Source organism: Anser anser, assembly GCF_964211835.1.
Source record: "Anser anser genome assembly, chromosome: 4".
In the NCBI taxonomy this organism is placed as follows: domain Eukaryota; kingdom Metazoa; phylum Chordata; class Aves; order Anseriformes; family Anatidae; genus Anser; species Anser anser.
Window position 1 is genome coordinate 14575985 of NC_139724.1, and position 24523 is coordinate 14600507.

A 24523-nucleotide genomic window follows, 5' to 3' on the forward strand; every position below is an offset into this window, starting at 1 on the left:
CAAAGGCAGGTGACCTGGAGGCTGAGCAACAGGAGCAGCCAGAAGGAACTTGGTTTGGATTGAATAACACCAGCATGTTTGTGTCCTTGAGTAAAAGTGTCATGATAAAGCAGTTAAAAAGTAAATCTCTCAAAACCTAAAAAAGATAGTAACATTTTATGGGATAAAGAGTTTTTAATTCAGTTATTTTTAAAGCCCTCATTCAGATGTTTTTAGCCTAGGAATGAATAAAACACGTCTGCTCACACCATCCAGCGCAGGGTACTGCTTGCTGCACCCTTCCTACATAGTCGGTGGATAGAAGGCAAATCAAAGCCTCTAAACTGGTCAACTTCTCGTAATTGTCCTGGGAAAGAAACACTCTTTTCTTGTAATGTGGATTTGCATGCCTATGATTGAGCTCTCTGAATATCCCTTTAAATGTACAACATGAGAAATCCACGAGGAATGAAAGCTCTGCTTTCTGATACACTTCAGTTAGTTCACGGCCTAAATTTGGGGATTTGCAAACTTCTCAGAAAAACGATGCAAGGATCCCAAACTGTAGGCAATCAGAAACTGTACCTGAGGTTTCAGCTCCTAAAAAACTTTCCAGTATGAGAGGACTCCCCGCAGACTTAAGACAAGTTACCACACCTGCCACCACAAAGCAAAGGACAAGGCCACCATTCCAAAGTTAACAGTCAGACAAGGTTTATGTTTGTTTGTTTGTTTTATCATGAAAACATCTGCATGCATCTCTATTATCCTCAGCACATTTATTTCCATTGCTTAGTGGGTAACCAGGATCAAAAATCTGGTCTTTCATTTTCAGCACATAGTCCTATTAACAATAAATTTGTATATAAAATAAAAGCCTATTTTGAGAGATGGTTTTTAAAGACGAATGTGTATAATTTTGTTTGCAAAGCAAATGGTCAGGTTAGGTTTAATTCATCTCTATCGAAGGCCGTGAGAGTTGCTGTATGAGAGACAAATACAGTTATCTTTACCACAAGAATAAATGCATAATGAAATCCTAGCTTTCCCTCTTTAAAGTAACACACTCCACAGTAAGCATGGATTTAGGAAAAGCAATGGTACCCGGCCACACAGCACACGTTTAATGAAGTTACTCCTCAGCTGTTTGCTGCTGAACTGAACTGAGCCAAAATCGAGATGAGCTATCTGAGTTTGTGAGCACTCCTAGCCCGTTAAGTGGAAGCCTCCTCTGACAGAAAAGACTTTGCTGTTCCAATCTAAAAAGTTTGTCAGCTTATTGAGGGGACAACCACTCTACCCTTCCACAGAGCCATTAGAGCAGAAGGCAATCACAGGAAGGAATTAAGAGAGATTTGTGGTCAGACCTCCCATTAGGATTGCTCAGACCAGATGGATTTGTACAAGCCCAGGATCTCTCCCTTTGCCTTGCCACGTCCTGGCCATCAACAGCCTTGGCATGGGTGCATTGAAAGAAAGCCAACAGCACTTGTGTGCCTTGCAATTAATAAGCAAGGTTTTAATTTACCTATAAAAAATACATTCTAGAAAGCTGATGAAAAACCATTTTATTAACTAAACAAAGTTTCTCAGGGCTGAATAAATGACCCCAAAATTACATCGTCCATCTGATCTCAGAAGGGAAGTCTGTTAGTTTCAGAAAAAAAAAAATCAAGACTTTTTGCATGGAAAATCATGTCATTGGAACAGTATGCACTGCAAAATGGAGCTTTAATAGTCAATAAAGCCAGAAAAAGCCAGTGCTTGCTACCTCATAGCTAGCAGGTTTTCAAATTATGGAATTCATCTGTCACACTCCACTTAGCATATCTGTATCACTTCACTCAGTAATGCCACCATCAGATAGCTATTTTAATAGTAAAAGAGTAAATGAATAGTGTAAAGGGTAATAGAATGGGGGAAAAAAAGAGACAAGACAATTAAATCAAGATCTTTTTTTCTCTAACACTAAAGATTTCTCTTTAACATGTCTTTAAATGGGGACAAATTATAAAAAAAAAGGGGGGGGGTCTTATTTAACAAGGTGATTCACTTGACACAGGAGGAATCTTCAAGGTTATTTCAGGGGCAGATGTCCAGAGGTGCTTGCACTGCAGAAGTGTAGGTGGACATGGAGGATTTCACTGCACGGACAAATGATTTGCAGAAAGCAAACTGAGATCTGATCTTCAGAGTGACTTAGGACTTTTCCCTACAGTTCAGAGCCTGCACCTTTACAGCCTTTTTTCTCTGTAGCAGATGACAAGCAGTGGTCTTTGGACAGCCTTCAAGGTCTAAGCTGTAAACTCTCGAGCCCCTTTGAGCAGGCTGGCTGTGCACACACTGCCTCCTGCCTGGGCTGTACGGAGCAGTGATGGAGCCAACTTAGTCCTTGGAGTCTCCGCAGAGAAGCAGTTGAATATGCAAACTGGCAGGAGCCTCAGGCAGTTCTCCAAATGTGCATCCACATGTTCTCCCTTTCCCCAAATGCTTATATCACACCCGACAGGAAGAACACCTTTCTTGAGGAGAAGGTGCAGAAACAGGGATTAAGCATGCAGGAGGATCCCTTGCTGGGTAAAACACCTTGCTTGCTTTGTCTGTTTTCCTGGTGGCTGGCTTACAAGAGCAGCACAGACCACAGCCACACTGCTTAGTATTACAAGGAGGTACCCAACCTTCCCTGTGCTCCAAGCTGGGGAAAAAGCATACAAGCCAGCTTGACTACAGGAGGTGAGGGTCAGCGAAAAGGTGGATTCTCCTCACCCCACCACTCACATTTTGTTAGCACGGCTGAAACCATCAGGAGGCTTTAGCAGCCACTGGGTTTTGCACTGAAAAGCTGAGTTTCCCTCAGTTCCTTTGGCTTTAGCGCTCGCTTTGGCAGGAGAGGCAGCACAAAATGCTGCCCCAGCCTGCAAACTGAGAGCTGCAACATTTCGTGTTTTGTTTTTAACCTGCCCTCAGGTGACCATTCCCACACCATTCAATGCGTGGGGGCTCAGGGAGTGAAGACGACAAAGAAAGAAGCATTCAGAGAATGATTTCTAAGGTAAAGCCCTAACAACCCCTGTAATGTGTAGCCTACACATAAAATCCGCAGTGCCACGTTTACTAACCAGCCTAGTAGAAAAGACTCCTAGTATCTTCTTTACATCTTCCCGTGCCTTTTCATGAAATAAAGTGCACCTATTGCACAAGAGATTATCTGAATTTTTCAAAAGATCTTCTGTTCATTATTTAATAGAACAAGAGAGCATACATTTGGGGAATATAAAAATGTTTTATTCACTATCTTCAGCTGACTCTTATTTTTCCTCTACCCCGGTAATAGAGTTAATACATTTGTATGCATTCTCAATGTAATATTTCACATTCCACTTGCAGATGTATCTTTTTGTCTTTGAAACATCTATGAAATGCATTAAATAATCACTGTAAGCCATCTTTTGTTGATAACTTTATCATTTTACTGCCCTGAATTATTCATACAAATCCAACATCATATTGCTATATTATTACAGGAAAGCAATTAAAGTAGACTGTGTGATTTGGAGAAAATGGAAATACCTCTATTCTGTCGCATATAGCAGGTAGTCTCCATTCCCTGCTCAGGTCAGTGTCAGAAAATATTGGTCAGAAGTTTGCAGATGTATTTGGGGTAGAGGTGAAAGGAATTGTTTTTTCAGAAGTGGTACAGGGTTGGCATGGCACAGTCTGCCTCCAGTTAAGCTCATGGCTCCTGCCTGCTGCAAGGCACCTGCAGGTCCCAAATGGCAGCTCACAAAATCCTCTCAGCAGAGGGAAGTGGCCGATGTTAAAAATGCAGCCACTGGATTCAGGTGGCTTAACACCTCTGTAGTGTTTTCATGTACCTGTGAACACCACTGATCCTTTAATACCAGCCTGTAAATTGAAGTCTACGTTGTGACTTACTTTATGGAAGAATACGAGTCAATCTGAGCACCAATCTACTTGCATTTGTTTGAAATTTGTGTTTCTTTCACAGGGCACTCTTTATACAAGAAAAGAGTACTCAATATATGTCTGTTCTTGTTTTGTTTTTTTCAACAACTCAGGGTACACTGAAAAAAATCAATGGCCGCTCTAGAACACGTATTAAAGTCATGGATTTTGCTGATTTAAAGAAATCAGGACAGAAGTGGGAAATCTGCAGAATCGGTACAGTTTTTATGTTTAGACCAGATTTAATGCAAACATGTCAGAGGAAACAGGAATTGCCCCACACAGCCTCATACAGCCAGACATAAAAAATCAATCCCACTGATGAAGTGCACGAGCAGAAAATGGAAGTACTCCACAGGAAAACATCTCATAAAAACTCAACTTCAAAAGATTTTGCTATTAGAAAGCATAAATACATTACAATTCTACATATATATATATATTTTTTTTTTTCACTGGTTCAAGTAACGAATTATTCTTTGTACTAGAAACACCACAGAAGTTAATGAAACATTTTCTTGCTCTGTAGAGACCTATTTTAGGTAATAACCAGAAAACTGAAAAAAAAAAAAAAAAAAAAAGTAAAAGATCTTGCCCAGGCTGTTCAAATTCTGGGGGGGGGAAAAAAAAAAAAAAAAAAAAAAACTTTGAAAAGCCAAATCACATTTTTAAAAAAAGAATACACACAGAAACTCCTTCTCTGCCCCTCTCCCCTACATCAGCAACAGTACCTTTTCTAGAGATGACGAGGTGGGACCACAGAGAACATGGAGAATGAGTAGCCAAGTAAAAATAAATAATAATATAATAATATAATTCAACCTAGACTTTTTTTTTTTTTTAAAAAAAAAAGGGTTCTAAAAGGTTCTAACAAGTCACTGTCTCTGTCATTTTCACAATGAAGCACTGGTGGTCGAATAGGCACTTATTCACATTCAGCAACACAGAGCATAAAATAAACCAGGGAGTTGGCAGGTTAGCTGAACGTAACATGCTGGGTAATTTATTACACACAGCTCCCTAATGAGCTGTGAAATAAATTCAGATTTGGCCGTTTTAGTAAATTCAGAATAATCTCGATCTCTCAAATATCTGAGCTAATGATTCACAGTTTGTTCACAAACGGAAATGTCACTCCCCTAGTCTGTTGCTACTGGTTTTAATGTCAAGGGAGCAGTAACAATTCTGTAGCTCTTCTTTGCACTGTAGGGATGCCTAAATGCTTCAGCCAAGCTCAGCCTTCCTTCCTGACAGGACAGCACAGACACTTCACAGTGCCTTCACTGCAAAGTAGACATTTTCTAAGAACTTTGAGACAGATCTGAAAACATCTTTTGATCTGAGAACTTTGGTAAAGGCTATCCTGCCTATTTTTTTTCATGCACTTATTGCCACTTTTTAACCAGAAAACTGGTTACTATCTGTTTTGTGCTTGGGTTTTGGGGGGTTGGATTTTTATATTATTTTTTTTTCCAAAAGTGAAAGGAGTAGTTACACATGAGCAAAGGTATCAAAAACATACGGATACTTGCTTATGATTCTCAAAAATACATGACATAAAACCATTCCTTGGCTAAGATGCACATATTATTTGCTATAACTATAGGGAAGTATTAAATGTGATGAGCCCAAGACTGCTAACCCTCAGCTGGCTCAGCCCCATGGTAACTGTAAATTCATATGCCACAAACACACAAACCTCTCTCAACCTGCAGGATATTTGTATTCCATCACACCCCGTTTTAAAAGTCTCAGGCAAAGATGATTTTGCAGACTATTATATTTCATTAGCAAGAATCTTTCTGGATACTCATTTACAATTTTCCCTTCCTTAATTAAGTCCAACTACTTCTGGTTACACCTTTGTGTGCTTCATTAAATCATTTCATTTCCTCCTTGGTATTTAACAGCCTTTGGTTATTTGCAGACTGCTGAGCTCCATTCTCACCCTTTAGGTTGGCTAGTGGCCAAAACTAAACTAGCTAGCTCAGATCCTCAGATGGCATAAATCACTTTGGTACTTTTAATCTTCTCATACTGTACAAGTCGCTCATTCCAAGTCAATGATCTGCTCATCAATTTCTTTCTCTGTCAGCTGTGACCTCTGCCTACTGATAACACACGGCCCAGACTCAGCACGACATTCGAGAGATGACTGCACCAGAGAATTTCTGTACAGGCAGCTCTGAATGGCACTGCCTTTTCTAAATGGGTTGCAAACTAATGATGTCTAATCCTAGATGCTATCAGCTCTCTGTCTCCTTCAAGATTTTCTTCTTGTCTTGTATATATGTAAGTTTTCAACAAACTCACTGGGGAAAAATAAAAAAAAATGTAACTTATTTACACATACAGTTTTGTAATTTCTCCTTGATTCAATATATTTGTCTTTCTCATAGAACGTAGTGATAGGACAAGGAGTAATGTCTTCAAACTAAAAGAGGGTAGATTTAGATTAGATGTTAGGAGGAAAATCTTCACGCAGAGGGTCGTGAGGCACAGGCTGCCCAGAGAAGCTGTGAATGTCCCTTCCCTGGAATTGTTCAAGGCCAGTCTGGATGGGGCTTTGAGCACCCCGGTCTGGGTGTTTCGCACTACACATCGGTCTGGGCTGCAGTTTGAAACTACCCAGCAAATTTTTTCAACTCATTAAACACAGGGAAAATGAAGTACATCTTCTGTTAGAGAACTCTTCCTTCCTGAGCAGGATCTTCCCTTCTTTTCCCCCAGCTTTGCTTGGTTTAATTCTGCTGCTCACAGTAACATGCACCAACATGGCCACAGGACCAATTGCCTCCTAAACCATCCTGTGCAGTAAATCAGACCTGCAGAGATTTTAAGCATGAACCTTGCAAGGCTGGAGGTTTTTGAGGTTTCCTGGAAAGATCAGCCTCTTGGAGTAGAGAGGTTATGTGAGAGTATCAGTTTTCATTACCAGAAAGTTTAAGCTTCTCATCTTTGAAGCCCAAAGCATGATGATCTTAATGTCAGTGTTGGCAAGGCTGGCACTGTCTATCTTAGCAGAGAAGAGCTGCAAGATCCTGGAAAGATGCTTAATTTTACATGTGACCCATTCCAATGGGAATGCAAAGATGACAACTTTCACCCATGCAAAGAATTCTTGCCATGACAGGCAATCAGATGTGCCACAAAGGATCGGTCTCACTCCAACTTGCTTCCCCTGCCAGTCCAAATATTTTTAATGCTTTTCTCTTTCCCTCCACAATCCATACACATCCATATGCATACACTCCTTTCTTGACATCTTTACCTCTGCAATCCCATAACTAACCCAAGAGTCAATAAGGAAGCTCCAAAGTGTGCACTTCGGGGGGGGGGGGGGGGGCGGGAATTGTGGTTTTATACTGTGCCTCAGCTTCTGTCAGCAGCCAGCTTCTCACTCAGGTAACCCCTGTGAAAGCTAGCTACATGTGTGGTAAAAGCAAAGGAATCCCAACACAACTTAAGGTCGATGGTCCAGTGCCTGAAACACTGGTGCTGCTTTCTCAGCTGGGGTTTCCAGTTTCTGCCCCAGCACACCCATGTTATGGTAGGCCAGTGACGTGGAAATAAGCTCTTTGCCTTCAGTTTTAGAGAAGTTTTACCTCAAGACCTTATCTAATTGGGATGTAGTCACTTCAAAAAGATTTGAGAAGGCATTATCAACAGCATCCCACAATGCCTGTTTTAATTAAGCTGCGTTGAACCAACTGCACTTTGAGCTTCTTATGCCTTTGTTTGCTGGGTATGAATCATCTTCATCATTTGTGATTTCATTCTTTCACTGATGGAAAAGATAGCAGGAAAGGATTGCTCAGCATTGATTAACTAAGCCCTCACCCCATTGCCCTTGGTAAGTTTAAAGAGAACTTGAGGTTATAATCATCTTTATCACTGCACATTGCACAGCCACGCGTTTTTTCCATCTTTCATTTTATCACATCATGACTTTGCACTTAAAGGAGCTCTGCTAAAGCGACCATCCCCTCTCACTGAATCCCCCTTCAGTGAACATGGTTTTATGAAAGTGCTTACTGTGGTCTGGAGAACATAACATTAATCATTAATAAATCTCTGCTCCATCCCACACTGCCTACCTGACCTGGGGCTGCTCAGGTTGGGTTACAGGCACAGCAGGACCGTGCCTGTTCCGAAGACCAGTGAATCCCACAGGCCTGGCTTTGTTCTTTGAGGACAGTGCTGACGGCAAATGCCTGAGCCTGCAAAAGCACTTCAGAGCCAGCAAGGTGCACAAGGGAAAGGAACAGAGCTGAGTATTTCAGGGCAAATTGCAAAAGAGACCGCTCAGGAGTTTCAGAAATAGCCCTTCCCTCAGACTCAGAGGCACAGACCGAAGTGCAAAAGCCAACTTAGCTCAACCTCTACAGACTTTATCTGGGATGAGGGATGAGCACAGCTGTGTGATTACAACTTTCAGAACAAGTAAAACTCTTTTCACAGAGCAAATACTTCAATGACCAAAGTGTCCACTGTCTCTCAAGGCATGTGGAGGACCAGTGGTAATATCCTTCTGACAAATTTAGCCTAAGGAGAGCCAGCTGGCAAGGCAGGAGGGTGATAAAAGACCCTAACTGCCCTCATTAACTTTTCCTGGGGTCTACGGCCTTGCAGGCTCCACCCATAGCCTAATGGAAGCCTGGAGAGGTCTGGGCCCTTCCCTTCTCCCTGGGAGCTGTGTTGCAGGTAAATTGGGTCCAGCCCTTTTGCTCTCTGGGTTTCTGAGTTTGCTGTGGGAGCTGTTTCTTTCGTGCATGTCTGCCTGATGGTCTCTGGACTGCTGCTGGGACTTCATACTGCTACCAGCCCTGCTCCACTTGGCAGCGTGACCACACTGGTGAAGCTGCTGCCTTGCCTATGCTGTGGATCTCTGGGTTCCCTGCTTGTCCTCCTGGGTGGAGCAGCTGTGGTTTTCCTGCACCCTGCTGCTGGCCTCCTGACTCCAAAGTGCCAGGTGCTCTGATGGCTGGAAAAAGCTCTGCATCCCTGGGGCAAGGGCCTGCCCAAAGACCTGTTCTAGGGCGTAATGTCCCTTGCAGGGTCGTGTGTGTGTGAAAGTCCAAAAACAAATGTACCTGGGAAATGCATTAGACAGCGCAACATAAAGCTATGGGATGTTACTTAGGGCTTCTGTGTTGTCTGTTAGAGTTGGGTTGCTCTGTGAGAGCTCCTAGCCCCAATGTGAGGACCTGGCAGTCCCTGGACTGCAAGATGGCAGAGCAGGGGCTTTAAGAGAAGCCACTGATGCTGAAAAGGATTTGGATAGTTGTATGTTTTTGGAGAACAGAAAGCTGTTTAAATGAAGGTCTTGTTCTGTTTATGTGCTGATATTCCTCTCTAGGGAAGGCTACTGATGGGAGAATGGTTTTTGGAAGGTTTGAAGACCTCTGTTTTTGTGCTCTTCCTTGTGTTTAGTTTGTTTTAGGGATACTGAGATGGTCTGTAGGATCTGATGGAACACTGCTTCCACCTCCTGGTCTCAGAAAGCAAGCTGGAATTTGACTAAGATTTTATTGTCACTATGAAGCTCACCAAGCCTCCTCCTCCTTCTAAGCATGAAAGCAGAGGAAAAAGGAATTATAAAGAACAAATACACAGACTGTGTTTTTTCCAGAGTTTAAAGGTGAAGTTGTACAAAGATCAGAAACTAATTAAGCTGTCTGTGTGATATTTGGTTATCTTGGATCCTAAGAGAAAAATTGATTTCTGTTGCACTGAATTGAATTACATTTTCATACTGATTGACATAAGCAGACTTTGAATCACCAAATAACCTGAGTTGGAAAGGACCTACAAGAATCATTAAGTCCAAGTCCTGGCTCCACAAAGGACCACCCAAAATCAAACCACATGTCTGAAAGTGTTGTCCTAACACTTCTTGAACTCCAGCAGGCTTGCTGCCATGACTATTTTCCTTGGGATCCTGTTCCAGTGCCCGACCACCCTCTCAGTGCAGAACCTTTCCCTAACACCCAGCCTGACCCTCCCCTGTCCCAGCTCCATGCCGGTTCCCTCGGGTCCTGTCGCTGTCCCCAGAGAGCAGAGCTCAGCGCCTGCCCCTCCGCTCCCCTCGTGAGGGAGCTGCAGGCCGCCATGAGGCCTCCCCTCGGCCTGCTCTGCTCTGGGCTGAGCGAACCAAGGGACCTCAGCTGCTTCTCATACGTCTTCCCCTTTAGACCCTTCACCATCTTTGTAGACCTCCTCAGCCTCTGGAGAGTGTGGACAGTCTCCAATAGTTTCATGTCCTTAAATTGTGGTGCCCAGAACTGCACACAGTACCTCAAGGTGAGGAAACACCAGCGCAGAGCAGACTGGGACAATCCCTTCCCTTGACCGACTAGCAATGCTGTGCTTGGTACACCCCAGGGTACAGTTGGCTCTTTAGGCTGCCAAGGCACACTGCTGGCTCATATCTAGCTTGCCATCAAAGAGAACCCCCAGATGATCCCTTTCTGTGGGACTGCTCTCCATCGTCTTGTTCTCCAGTCTGTACATATAGCCAGGCTTGCCTGTTCCAGGAGGTGAATCCAGCACTTGTTCTTGTTGAACTTCATATTGTTGGTGATAGCGCAGCCCTTTAATTTGTCAAGATCTCTCTGCAAGGCCTCTCTACCCTTGATGGAGTGAATAGCTTCTCCAAATTTAGTGACACCCAGAAACATGTTTAGTATACCTTCAATTCCTACATTGAAGTCATTTAAGAAAGCATTAAAAAGGCCCTATAATGGAGACCTACAGTGACTGGTTGCCAGCCTGATGTAACCCCATTTGCTATAACCCTTTGAGTCCAACCCATCAACCAATTGTTCACCCACTATATCATGTATTTCTTTAGCTATATGCTGGACACTTTATCCAGAAGGGTGCTGTGAGAAACAGTAGCAGAATCTTTGCTGAAATCCAGAAAGATTACATCAATTGGCTTCCCTTGGTCAACTAGGTGGGTAACCTTGTTATAAATAGCAGGCTGACCACACATCAGCGATGTGCCCTTGTGGCCAAGAAGGCCAAGGGTATCCTGGGGTGCATTTGGAGTAGTGTTGCCAGCAGGTCAAGGGAGGTGATCCTCCTCCTCTGCTCAGCCCTGGTGAGGCCACACCTGGAGTACTATGACCAATTCTGGGCTCCCTGGTACAAGAGGGACATGGAGCTCCTGGAGTGAGTTCAGAGGAGGGCCATAAAGATGATTTGGGGACTGGAACACCTGTTGTATGAGGACAGGCTGAGAGAGCTGGGCCTGTTTAGTCTGGAGAAGAGAAGACTGAGGGGAGACCTCACCAATATTTATAAATCTCTGAGGGGAGGGTGTCAGGAGGATGGAGCTGGTCTCTTTTCAGTTGTGCCCAGCAAGAGGACAAGAGGCAATGGGCACAAACTGAAGTGCGGGATGTTCCGGCTGAATATGAGGGGCACTCCTTTACTGTGAGGGTGATAGAGCACTGGGACAGGCTGCCCAGAGAGGTTGTGGAGTCTCCTTCTCCGGAGATATTCAAAACCCGACTGGATGCCATCCTATGCAATGTGCTCTGGGTGATCCTGCTCAGCGGGTGGGTTGGACTAGATGATCTTCAGAGGTCCCTTCCAACCTTGGCCATCCTGTGATTCTGCGATGAAAGGAAATTAAGTTTGTTAAACAGGACCTTCCTCTCATGAACCCATGTTGACTGTGACCAATGACTGCACTGTCTTTCAGGTGTTTTGTTTTGTTTTGGTTTTGCTTCTACTTGTGTTGCCAAAGTAACCAATCTCTCACTTTAGTTCTTCAAACTATGCTGCTGAACTACTGAATGATGCTATTTTAGCACTGTATGGTTGAACAAACATTTTGTCTGAAAGGTCTTATGTGAATATCACATCTCTTTTTCAACTAACTGGAGTTTTAGACTTTATTTTTCCTAAGCAAAAGAGTATTCTTAACATCTACAAAATTATGCTGTGCTGTTATCAGCTTTCAGGTGTGGAAACTTTGTGTGAGGGGGTGAATGCAAGTAACAAAGACTTGCTTCCTTCCTTAACTGCAATTACTTTTAAAAACACAGCTGCTGACTGGAAACCAAGCACTCATGCTGTGGAGACAGTCATTTGTTCAAAAATGTGTTTGTGCGCACTTACATTGGTGATTTTAGGCACTGCTCAAAACTTGTGGTAGCACCCATACATGCCCCATTGCTGAGAGACAAGCCTGAGCTCAGGGCTTTCCTTGCTTACATCTTAGCATGTGCCAAAGGAAGCCCCTTTCCTTACCCAGGTCAGCTCAGCCAGTGACAAACACGTGTTCAAGCTGCATGGCTTCTTGCTGCTTCTAACACTCCCAGATGACACAAAACAGCCAGCTTCGGGAATATGAGCCTTCATCTCCTAGATGGACTCATGTCAGCTGCAAGAAGGCTGCTGCGTTACAAGGGTCCAATGGCCAGCAGTGGGACATGGATATTGTGCACGTAGGGGGCAACAACTGCTTTAGCCCCCTCACTGGCCTAATATACTAATTTATTTTTCCTGAGTTGCTTACTCAGCTTCAAAATTTGTGATGCTGTTAAGAGTAGGATCTCTCTTATAAGGAAGGATAGCTGAGATGCTCAAACAATCTCTGGAAGCTAGCTCTCCTGACAGTCCATATTATTCCTCCAGCACAAAGGGAGAGGATGCTTGTATCTGTGGGTGAAGTTGCCAGTATCAGGACAAGAAAAGAAGGATGCAGTACACTGCTCTGAAGTGAACCAAGAAGATGGTCCTAGCAAAATGGAAAAGCACTGGAATATTTCTGGATGATACTAAAACTGCTTTCCTACTGTGAGAGAACTTCTTTTTGACTTGAGGGGAGAGGGAACATAGGGTGATCTGAAAACATTATCTTGCTATCTTGATGTACTTTGTAATGGATTATTTTGTCTTGACCTTTAAAGACAAGTTTGAAAATCCCCTTTCTTCCTATGGAACACAAGTACAGCTGGAAGAGCACTTGAAGCTGGCCAAGGTTTCTGGTCGGAATAACTTTCCGCACACCTGACTCTTTCCACTCATTCATGCTTCTTTTGGATTCCTAGTGATCTCTGTAATGGAAATTGCATGTGGCATGTCTTTCACACTCATGGGTTTATCAAGGTAAAGCTGACAAGTTCTCTTTTCCCAGCCTTTGACTCTGCATGACAACCTGTAGTAAGTCTTAGCCACTTCCAGACAGACGACTACTTCTGTTTCCCACAAGGCTTGGGATGCTTTGTTACACTGATAAAGTGCCTGTCAGAGTGCTGGGGTTAAGTGCTGTTCAAAATACACTGAAAGTAACGGGGAAGCGGCACAAGAAATTATTCACAGATTCACAGATTCACAGATTTTCTAGGTTGGAAGAGACCTCAAGATCATCGAGTCCAACCTCCGACCTAACACTAAGTACTCCACTAAACCATATCCCCAAGCTCTACATCTAAACGTCTTTTAAAGACCTCCAGGGATGGTGACTCCACCACCTCCCTGGGCAGCCCGTTCCAATGCTTAATAACCCTTTCGGTAAAGAAGTACTTCCTAACATCCAACCTAAAACTCCCCTGTCGCAACTTTAGCCCATTCCCCCTCGTCCTGTCACCAGGCACGTGGGAGAATAGACCAACCCCCACCTCTCTACAGCCTCCTTTCAGGTAACTGTAGAGAGCGATGAGGTCGCCCCTGAGCCTCCTCTTCTCCAGGCTGAACAAGCCCAGCTCCCTCAGCCGCTCCTCGTAAGACTTGTTCTCCAGACCCCTCACCAGCTTGGTCGCCCTTCTCTGGACTCGCTCGAGCACGTCCATGTCCTTCCTGTAGCGAGGGGCCCAAAACTGAACACAGTACTCGAGGTGCGGCCTCACCAGAGCCGAGTACAGGGGCACAATCACTTCCCTCGACCTGCTGGCCACACTGCTTCTTATACAGGCCAGGATGCCGTTGGCCTTCTTGGCCACCTGGGCACACTGCTGGCTCATATTCAGCCGACTATCCACCAATACTCCCAGGTCCTTCTCGGCCAGGCAGCTTTCCAGCCACTCATCTCCCAGCCTGTAGCTCTGCTTGGGGTTGTTGCAGCCCAGGTGCAGGACCCGGCACTTGGCCTTGTTGAACTTCATGCAGTTGACCTCAGCCCATCGCTCCAGCCTATGCAGATCCTCCTGCAGAGCCTTCCTGCCCTCGAGCAGATCGACACACGCACTTAGCTTGGTGTCATCTGCAAACTTACTGAGGGTGCACTGGACGCCCTCATCCAGATCATCAATAAAGATATTAAAGAGGACCGGCCCCAGTACCGAGCCCTGGGGGACTCCACTAGTGACCGGCCTCCAGCCAGATTTGACTCCATTCACCACAACTCTCTGGGCCCGGCCATCCAGCCAGTTTCTAACCCAGCGAAGCGTACGCCAGTCCAAGCCCCGAGCAGCCAGTTTCTTGAGGAGAATGTTGTGGGGAACGGTGTCAAAAGCCTTACTGAGGTCAAGGTAGACCACGTCCACAGCCTTTCCCTCATCCACCAAGCGCGTCACTTGGTCATAGAAGGAGATCAGGTTCGTCAAGCAGGACCTGCCTTTCATAAACCCATGCTGACTGGGCCTGATCGCCTGCTTGCCCTGCAAGTGCCGCGTGATGACCCTCAAGATAATCTGCTCCATGAGCTTCCCCGGCACTGAGGTCAAACTGACAGGCCTATAGTTCCCCGGGTCTGCCCTGCGGCCCTTTTTATAGATAGGCGTCACATTGGCTAGCCGCCAGTCAACCGGGACCTCCCCCGATAGCCAGGACTGCCGATAAATGATGGAAAGCGGCTCGGCCAGCTCCTCCGCCAGTTCTCTCAGTACCCTCGGGTGGATCCCATCCGGCCCCATCGACTTGCGCACATCCAAGCTCCGTAGCAGGTCGCCAACCATTTCCTCATGGATAGCGAAGGCCACATCCAGCTCCCCATCCCCTTCCACCAGCTCAGGGCACTGGGTGTCCGGAGAACAACCGGTATTGCCGCTAAAGACTGAGGCAAAGGCGGCATTAAGCACCTCAGCCTTTTCCTCATCCTTAGTAACTAGGTTTCCCCTCGCATCCAGTAAAGGATGGAGATTCTCCCTAGTCCTCCGTTTCGCGTTGATGTATTTGTAAAAGGATTTTTTGTTGTCTTTAACGGCAGTAGCCAGGTTGAGCTCCAGATGAGCTTTGGCCTTTCTAATTTTCTCCCTGCACAGCCTCGCTACATCCTTGTAGTCCTCCTCAGTGGCCCGCCCTTTTTTCCAAAGATTATAAACCCTCTTTTTTCTGCTAAGCTCCAGCCGCAACTCTCTGTTGAGCCAGGCCGGTCTTCTTCCACGCCGGCTCATCTTTGGGCACGTGGGGACGGACCGCTCCTGTGCCATCACGATTTCCTTCTTGAGGAGCGCCCAGCCTTCCTGGACTCCTCTGCCCTTCAGAACCGCCTCCCAAGGGACTCGGCCAACCAGCGTCCTGAGCAGCTCAAAGTCAGCCCTCCGGAAGTCCAAGACAGCAGTTTTACTGGTCCCCTTCCTGGCCTCGCCAAGAATAGAGAACTCTACCATTTCGTGGTCACTCTGCCCCAGACAGCTTCCGACCACCACATCTCCCACCAGTCCTTCTCTGTTTGTGAAGAGAAGGTCTAGCGGGGCACCACCCCTGGTAGGTTCACTGACCAGCTGCGTCAGGAAGCTATCTCCCACGCTCTCCAGAAACCTCCTAGACTGCTTTCTCTGTGCCGTGTTGTGTTTCCAGGATATGTCCGGGAAGTTGAAGTCCCCCACGAGGACAAGCGCCGACGATTTTGCAACTTCTGTCAGTTGCCTATAAAACTCCTCATCCGTCTCCTCATCCTGGTTCGGCGGTCTATAACAGACCCCCACCAGGATGCTAGCCTTGCCGGCCTTCCCGCGGATCCTAACCCACAGGGATTCAACCTTATCATTCCCAGCCTGGAGTTCTACAACATCGAAAGATTCTCTAATGTAGAGAGCCACGCCACCTCCCCTTCTGTGCTGCCTGTCCCTCCTGAAGAGCCGATAGCCAGGCATTGCAGCACTCCAGTCGTGGGAGCGGTCCCACCACGTCTCCGTGATGGCAACCAAGTCGTAGCCTGCCTGCTGCACAATGGCTTCCAGCTCCTCCTGTTTGTTACCCATGCTGCGTGCATTAGTGTAGATGCACTTCAGCTGGGCCATCGCCTTCTTCCCCGGCCTAGCCATTGTTTCCCCCGGCACAGCTCCGACAAGCCTTGTTTGAGCCCCGTCCCCCTTCTTACCTAGTTTAAAGCTCTCTCTATGAGCCCCGCCAGCTCCTGGCCTAGGATCCGTTTTCCCCTTGGAGATAGAGACCCATCTGGGGCCATCAGGCCGGGTGCCGAGTAAAGCTCCCCATGGTGAAAAAACCCAAAATTTCTATGCTGGCACCAGCCTCTGAGCCACCTATTAACCACATGAGCTTTCCATGTCCTCTCCGTGCCTCTCCCTTCCCCCGTAGGGATGGACGAGAACACCACCTGCACTCCCGCTCCCTCCACCAATCGTCCCAGCCCCCTATAGTCCTGTTTGATGGCCCTGAGGCTTCTCTTTTCAACATCATCGCTGCCAGCCTGGACTATCAAAAGCGGGTAATAGTCAGAGGGGCGAACCAGGTTTGGAAGCTTCCTGGTAACGTCTCTGACCCTGGCCCTAGGGAGGCAGCAGACTTCCCTATGTGTGGGGTCAGGCCGACAAATAGGGCCCTCCGTTCCCCTGAGGAGGGAGTCGCCCACAACAATCACCCTTCTTTCTTTCTTGGTGGAGGCAGTCCTGAGGCGTGGAGTCAACTTCCTCACCTCAGGCATCCTCCCGGGTAGGCTTCCTACCTCATCCTCACCCACCGGTCTCTCCAGCTCCAGGGCCTCAAACCTATTGTTCAAGGGCACCTGGGAAGGCGGCGCCGGCAGGGGAGGGCATCTCCTGCGAGGTCGAGCAGGGACCTGCCTCCATTCCTCCTCAACTCGCAGGTCCCCTCCCTCTGCCCGATGGCAACAGGGCAGGGGGTCCACCCCCCTTTGGGGCGTCTCACCCTGGTCCCTCTCCCTCCGGTCCTGCAGGGAGTCGCTCCACCAGTCTATCTCCCGCTCGCACTCCCTGATATCCCTCAGCCTCTGCACCTCCTCCTTGAGCTCTGCCACCATGCGGACCAGGTCGTCCACCTGCTCGCACCTCACGCAAGCAGTCTCCCTGCCTCCCGCCGATGGCAGCAAGAGGCTCAGACACTCCCCGCATCCGGAGACCTGAACTGCCGCATGTTTGGACGGGCAGTCGGTCTGGGTGTGCACTGACTTCCTAGAGAAAGCACCGTGCCTGGTGGAGACCATCGCAGCCCAGCTGACGGGAGAGTGTCGTTAGAGGAGTTGTCCTTTATGATGAAAGCCATTATGATGAAAGGGAGAAAGCACAGCTAGGAGCTTGGTCACCTTATGGGGAGAACTGCACAAATTCAATTCAATGGACAAGCTCTGCACAAATGCACCCATTTTTCTTAATCAGTCATGTGCTGTGCCTATATGTTTTCCAAAGTTACATACCTTTTCCAAGCACTGTGAACAATTTGGTTATGCAGATCTGTGCCCAAGTACTTCACATGAGAACCATAATGTAGTATGTAAGGATTTCCTAACCCAAAAGAAAGTGTAAGGTCATGTCTTCATTACCCCCCAACACTGCACTTTGCACTGAGCAGCAGAGAAGCATCCATCCCTACAGTTCTGTGCTTCATGGAAGGCCTGCTGCATGTCAATAAGGAAATAATACTGTCCGCTGACAAAATGTTGTTAAAGTAACTCCTTACTTACCACTAGGGACAGCCTCTGTGCTATGGAAAGTGCATTAAATTCATCTCATCTTCTTTGTTTATTCTTTGTGTGGTCTTCATTTAATAGGTACTACAGTGAAAGCATCACTTTGAGACAGAACCTCTTAAAGAGTTACATTATGTAAAGCTCAGCTAAACACCATTCTACTTATTTAAGGTACTGTTAGCAGAGCAGAAAGGTTAAAAGGCTGTGTCAATTTGCAGGCTGTTCTCTTCCAAAAAAAAAAGTTCCCTTTCCTTTATGAAAGCTAAAGTATATGCTCCCTTAGACACATCTAAAGAAAATCTCCTAGTTTGACTAAGTATTATGACAAAGACTTCACAGCTTCTTTTTTGCTTCATTTTTCCCACTTTCTGTAGGTGTCCTGGTTTCAGGTGGGACAGAGTTAATTCTTTTCATAGTGGCTGGTATGTGCTGTCTTTTGGATTTAAGAGGAAAATAATACTGATGACACACTGAAGTTTTAGTTGTTGCAGGGCAGTGTCAAGGACTTTTGGGTTGGCCAGGGTGGGACAAGTGCTGCTTGGCTGGGCATAGGGTGGTGGGTGGTGAGCAATCACATTGTGCATCACTTGTTTTTATGTATTTATTATCATCATCATTTTCCCTTCCTTTTCTGTCCTATTATATGTCCTATATTATATATATATATAATTATAATATGAAATTGATATATATAATATTATATATATATGTCTTTATCTCAAACCATGAGTTTTACCTTTTTTTCCCCAATTCTCTCCCCCTGACACACAGTGGGTCAGGGGGATTGAGCAAACAGCTGTGTGGTACTTACCTCCCTGCCAGCTTAAACCACAACAGTAGTTTAGATCAAATCAGTGTAAAGATATTTCCTTTGTTACTGGAAATGTTCCTAGTTTCCTTTCACACAGAAGTGTATAGCAACAAAAAATTCTACTTTGTAAGACTAAAAGCTTGTAAGACCCATTTGTAAATGTCAGATATGTGCAGATGGTGTTGACAAACATAAGTATGCAAGGATAAGGAGAAAAGGCAGAAATAAAGGAGGTAGAAAGGACAGACTAACAATACCAAAATAGCCTTCAAAGATCAAGAGGTTGAGGCTGAGACAGATGAATAACAGTGAAAGTACAAGCTGCTGATGCAAAACTAGGAGAGGAATGATGGCTACAGAGATGATAGTGACCTTCTCCTAAATTCATCAGCTTACACGGTATCTTAGAGTAGATTCAACTTGCAATGTGTTGCTTTCATTCTCGTGCCAGTATTAGACACAGGGCAGAAGTGGCTACTGAGTTTTTGGATGTGGTATGGGGAGGATGGTCACGGAGCAAAGCAAGCAATCTGCTTCTCCTGTCACAAACTATCCTCCAACCCACCACAGAACATGCTCTTACACTGCTCAGCCAGTTTCAGAAGTAGTACTCAAGGACTAAATTTCCATTTCATATAATTGAGGAAGGCTGTAGGGCTTTACTGCTATCATTGTTTAGCAGTTATTTTTGCTGAAGCTGTAATTATCACTGCCAATGCAATTCACTGGGTAACGGAGGAAGTCAGGAAAGTACATGCTTCAAAAACTCTCAGGTGCTACCTGATAATGACATTTATTTATGATGATCCCACTCTGTTCCTCCTTTGTTCCAGGCATATCATGTTCCAGTCAGGATAAAAAACATCTGTTCACCCTGATTTAGACCACTAACCCATCTTTCATCCGTGTATTTGAAAGAGCAGTGAATGAGTGTGGGAGAAGAGAGAGTCAAAAGTTAAACGAGGGTAGTTACAGAACAAAGGTAAGCACTCGCTAACCTCGCTAATTCAGCCCTCTGGAGAACTGATGAAGTAACAGGAAGGGATCAGACAGTTACAGGCAAGTAAGATTATGTTAGTAACTGCATTTTGGATTAGGTAAAGTTAAAACAGAAATGCTTGTGGGACTTAGGCCTTGGTAAATCTAGGGGTCATTTGGTACCCAGTTGTTTATATCGCTTCCAGTAATGTACTCATCTGGAACTCTGATCCAAGCCCTTGAATAGAAGATGCTCCTAAGACAGTCAAGCGCCCTCTGCAAATTTCACCCCATTCCCTAAAACCTTTTAACTTAAGAGCCCAGTCAGTTACACTTTCCATTAAAAGTCTGTGTATAAAGAGCTAATGCATATTTTAATACATTCTCCATACAGTCATAAAATCCAACGGACCAGCAAGTTGTTTCTGTCTGTGGCTTGTAACCATCTGCAGTATTCACTCATGTATTTACAACTACCTAGAGTTAAGTGGCATATGTAGTAACACATCATACTCATTTATTAACCTCATATAACCCCCTGGAGAATATTTCTTTGATATGAAGTTGGATCATAATTTTATTGGTCAGAGGATATAAATTAATTTCCATTTTCTCTCTAGCCAAACAGAAGGTATCCTTGTATAGTTTCAGTAGGAATTTACTGCTTTGCTGCTTTTGAACCAAAAGGACAAAAGAAATCCCTGAGCAGTGCATGAACATATGCACTGAACAAAACTGCTATAAACATTCTTAAAAAGAGGAAAGGAAAATCTGCAACCCTTGGAAAGGGCTCAGTAAGGTAAAAGCAAGCTTGTTACCAAACTTGCTGAAAGAATGAAAAAGTAATGAATTATCCAGGCAATATCTGGGATTAAATTTGCAAAATACAGGGCTTTCTTGGCATAATTATTTTGTTTGCCCTACTTATTTCCACTCAATACTACAGCGTTAGATTCATTTAATCAATTAAACAGGTACATTCATCATGCAAAACAAATTAAGTAGAACAACTTTGGACAGGATTTGCTTGTTGATTTCTGCTGACTTGAGGCTGCTGTGTGCTTAGGCAAGTGTGCCATCAAGTGGTACAGCAAGAAAACTTGGCAAAGAACTGATCCTCTAGCTTAAGCCTATTAAATACAGGAAACTTGGTGTTTCCTTAAGTGTCACTTTTTAAGCATAAATAACAAGGGACAAATATTGACATGCCACCGTAACACTACGAAGGAAGACCTCTGTGGCTGTTGATACCAGGCACGTAGCTACAGGGGCAATTTTTTTTAATTCTGCAGGCTTTAAGGATTTTATAACTGGCTTATATGAAACCTTAACTTTTTCAAAGCCTGCCCAAGTCCTAAATTATTATACAGCATGGTTTATATCCCACATCACAAAAACAGCTTTTGAATGACCCTTGGAAGGAACTGATAATCAGCATGACTTCTTCAGACAGAGGATGTTGATTTCATTGCAGGTCAATTCAGCCAGGAAGGGCAACTGCCACTGTCATCTGGGACCTGCAGGTAGTGCAGGTGCTGTGAGTCTGCCTGGTTAGTAATGTACCTGTTCACTGACATGGGCGTAACATGAGATTCTTCATTCTCCATACATTGCTTCCAGCCATGCTGGAGCTGATAAATTAGAAATGTCCAGTTAGGGTGAGGGATGCAAAGGGGTTATTTTCAGGCATTTATTAAGGACCTACACTCCTTCTATCACCAAACTACTTTATCACCTCAAACTTTAATATATCAATGAGGAAATGTTTTACTGTTGTTTATGTTTTAGAAGCTCTCTGCCCCTGAATATCTTTACAGATATGATCCTAGGCAGTTTGCCTCTGAGCATACAGTAAGTCAACACCAGTGCACAAAATCACTGTTTCCCCAGCCCTAGGTGAGTGGAGGATGGTAAGACCAATAGCAGCATAAAGCAGACCTGCTACTTCTTAGACTAGCCTGGCATACATAAGCTTTTAGCTGATATATATATATATATATACACACATATACTCAGTGCTTATGAGTTACCACTGCATTTTCTGTTCTGGTAAGCTGAGTAGCAGATATTATCCTGTGCAGAACTACTACTGGCAATTGCACTTGTTCAAGATTTTTACAGCATTTGTATGATGCAGCTGAGATAAATGCAGCACAATTTTCATTGATTTCTTTTTGGTCTATCTTAATTAAAACTTTCCAGTATTTGCTGAATGAAACAGAAAAACTCTGAGGAAGAGCAAGCGTTCAGCATTTTAGTACAACCTTGCACCAAGAATAACAAGTCTTTGTTAACACTCAGTCCTTGAAACATCTGGGACAAAGTTACCTTTCAAACACAGAGTGAGTTTTTCTTATGGTTACCTTCAACTCTATTCCCAAACAAGTTTTTCTTTGCATTATGCCTGATGCCTAACACATCTCAACACTGCCTGCTGCCTTGATGGGAAAAGGTAATGTAACTGTGTTATGTAGTGCAACTCCAAGAGAGAAATAGTGTGTGCTTATTGGGTAACCACAGCCATGTTAAAGCAGACAACTGAAATGACAGAATAGAGGAATGCCAAGGAAAGAGAGCAGTATGAGTAAGAACAATACAACAAATAACTGTTTGGTGAGTATCAGTCATTTGTGGTTAGCAACATGTAGGTGTTTGAATGAGGACCACAACGATGTATTCCCCAAAAGCTGACAAAACAAAGCTCCTTTCCAAAGCAGTTTGTTCTCACGGTCAAAAGAACTAGGAAACATCAAGGTTTCTTTATCTCACTAATTGTGAAGACTTGCATTTCATACAGTTATCCCTGGCCAGCTGAGCTGTGATATCTGGCTGTGTCTTCTCACCCACAGCTAACCTCCCCTGAAAAAAAGGTCACAGGACCATAAAGGGGGCTCATTTACTTGGGGGGAGTGTTCATAATGCTGAAATGTTTTGAAATGTCCAGGAGTTGTATTGTCCTTACCAGCGTTTAAATGAAGCTGGAGAAAAGCAGAGGAAGGGAGGAAATGGCAATATATGTGAAAGAGATGAATGCAGCTGCTAATAGTTAAATGGACAAGGAAAAAATTAGGCTTTGCAAATGTTGTAAATGACTATATTTGCATGCTGTGTAATGGGGGGGGGGTGAGAGAGGCAGGAAGGGAGTTTCACTATTCGCATCATAAACAGTAGAACACATTGCATCCTGGCAAACATTTTTTAACTACCAAGAAAGTGAGTGACAGGGAAAATGTCATCATAAGCCAATGGCAAAGAATGAAAGGTAATCTAGTAGGAGCGTACCCAATTACCTGGGGAAGAAAGGAGAGGGAGGGAGGAACAGACTGTTCACTAAAAATAAATACCCATCTGAAAGTGTCCATTATTAAAATTGCAGTTACTCTCTCTCACTTGAAATGCTGTTTGAAAAGGAAACTTGCTAGTGGGTGAAGGCATAGCTAAGATAAAGGGGAATTGAAAAGCAGCATGTGAGAAGGAGAGGCTGTGCTTTAAGGTGGTCAGAGAAAGTGAACACCAGAACTTGCTGGCCTCTTCCAAGGTGCTGCCTCTCCCCACTGCTGGCAGTTCTGCCTTGCCAAGCTTGAGTGACTGCAGTGCTGCTTCCTAAAGAGCTGTTTACCCTCTGGTCTTCAGCTCTGCTACTCTAACACCCTGCCTTTTCCCTTCTTTAAAAGAAAAAACAAAAAACTATAGTTTTCACCTTTCCCTTAGTGTGAAATACATAATGCCCAGTGAGATGTAGTGTCCTACACACCTTAGTAGGCCTAGAAAGCTCTAGCTTTCTGTAGAAGTCAGTCTAAAGTTTGCTGCTGGTACATCTGCATGAAAGGAGGGTCATTAAAGCTGAACATGCTCTTACAGGCAGCATCAGAGACTGGCTGATGGTCCACCTATATTTGCTGCAAGCCCTATGCTGAGCCTGCAAAAATGAAGGAGAAGACTCCAGTACTTAGAAAGCTGCTTCCCAATAATGTGGTATTGAAGGGAGAATCTTTCAAGCATCCCTGTTTGTACACATAAGTAAGCTTCTCTGAAGGAGAGTAGCCCCACAGTTCAGTGAGACTAACAGTCCCTATGCAACAGGTCAAGCCACTGTGCAAGCGAGGGTTCAGAGGATCAGGGCTAATGGGGTTAGAAATCTGAATGGCAGAGAAGTGATCTCTCTGAGCAGTAGGATGGAAATTGCCCGCCTCTTTACACTATCTTAAAAAGGATGGAGTTCAATGCAATTAAAATTTCATCTAAGTTACTTTCTTTTCCTTTTATCTGCTCTTCAGTCTTCTTATTGTAACTCACAAGGCTTCTCCAATTTCCAAATTGATTTTGTAATAATTGAACAATTAACTGCATACTAAGTAATTATTTGTCAAGTATGCTACTTATGCTAATATCTACAGATCTAGTTTATACATATTCAATGAAATTAATAAGACATTACTTGGATGTTACAGAATTGTTCTTCATTGCAGCAGATATTTTTAAGGCACAGGCTGGGATTATATTTCCTTTCACAGAACTCATTTTTTTTCCATCTGAATTGCATTGTAGAATAAAATTACTGCATTGGATTGGAGGCTGAAAAGCTCCTTAAGACTTCTAAAGAGTGAAAATTATTTTGAAATTTGTGTGGAACTTCCAGGCTGATACAACAGCTCCTTGGTATCACGTAAAGAAATTGTAAGGAACACCACAGAAATACAAACTTTCACACTTTTAAAACAATAACAACGCATCTCAGAGCTTGAGAAGGTGACTCCTGGTTTTTCTCTAATAGTCTAGATCACAGTGCATTGCAGAAAAGACAAAGAAAAGGCACTGAAAAATAAACCAGCTGCTCTTTCTGTTAATTCCCTCCTTCACTCCCAGTCAGCTTTCAAGCTTCAAAAAACTTACATCCTTTTTTTTTTCTGACTTCACATTAATGCACATCCTAGACCCATCTTAAA

The 24523-nt window shown here is 44.4% G+C and overlaps 1 protein-coding gene across 2 annotated transcripts in view; it reads left to right on the forward strand.

The window, feature by feature from the left end:
* Window positions 1-8565: 8565 nt before the first annotated feature.
* LOC310898416 (maestro heat-like repeat-containing protein family member 2B) overlaps window positions 8566-24523 on the forward strand; it is an 83201-nt gene continuing 67243 nt past the window's right edge. Inside the window, exons 1-2 of one of the 2 annotated variants that reach the window (XM_083833452.1) lie at window positions 8580-8649; window positions 19433-19581. The gene's annotated coding sequence lies outside the window, so the exon portion shown is untranslated. Of the gene's footprint in view, window positions 8650-19432; window positions 19582-24523 lie in introns of both variants that reach the window. The other variant, XM_083833448.1, reaches the window with a different exon arrangement.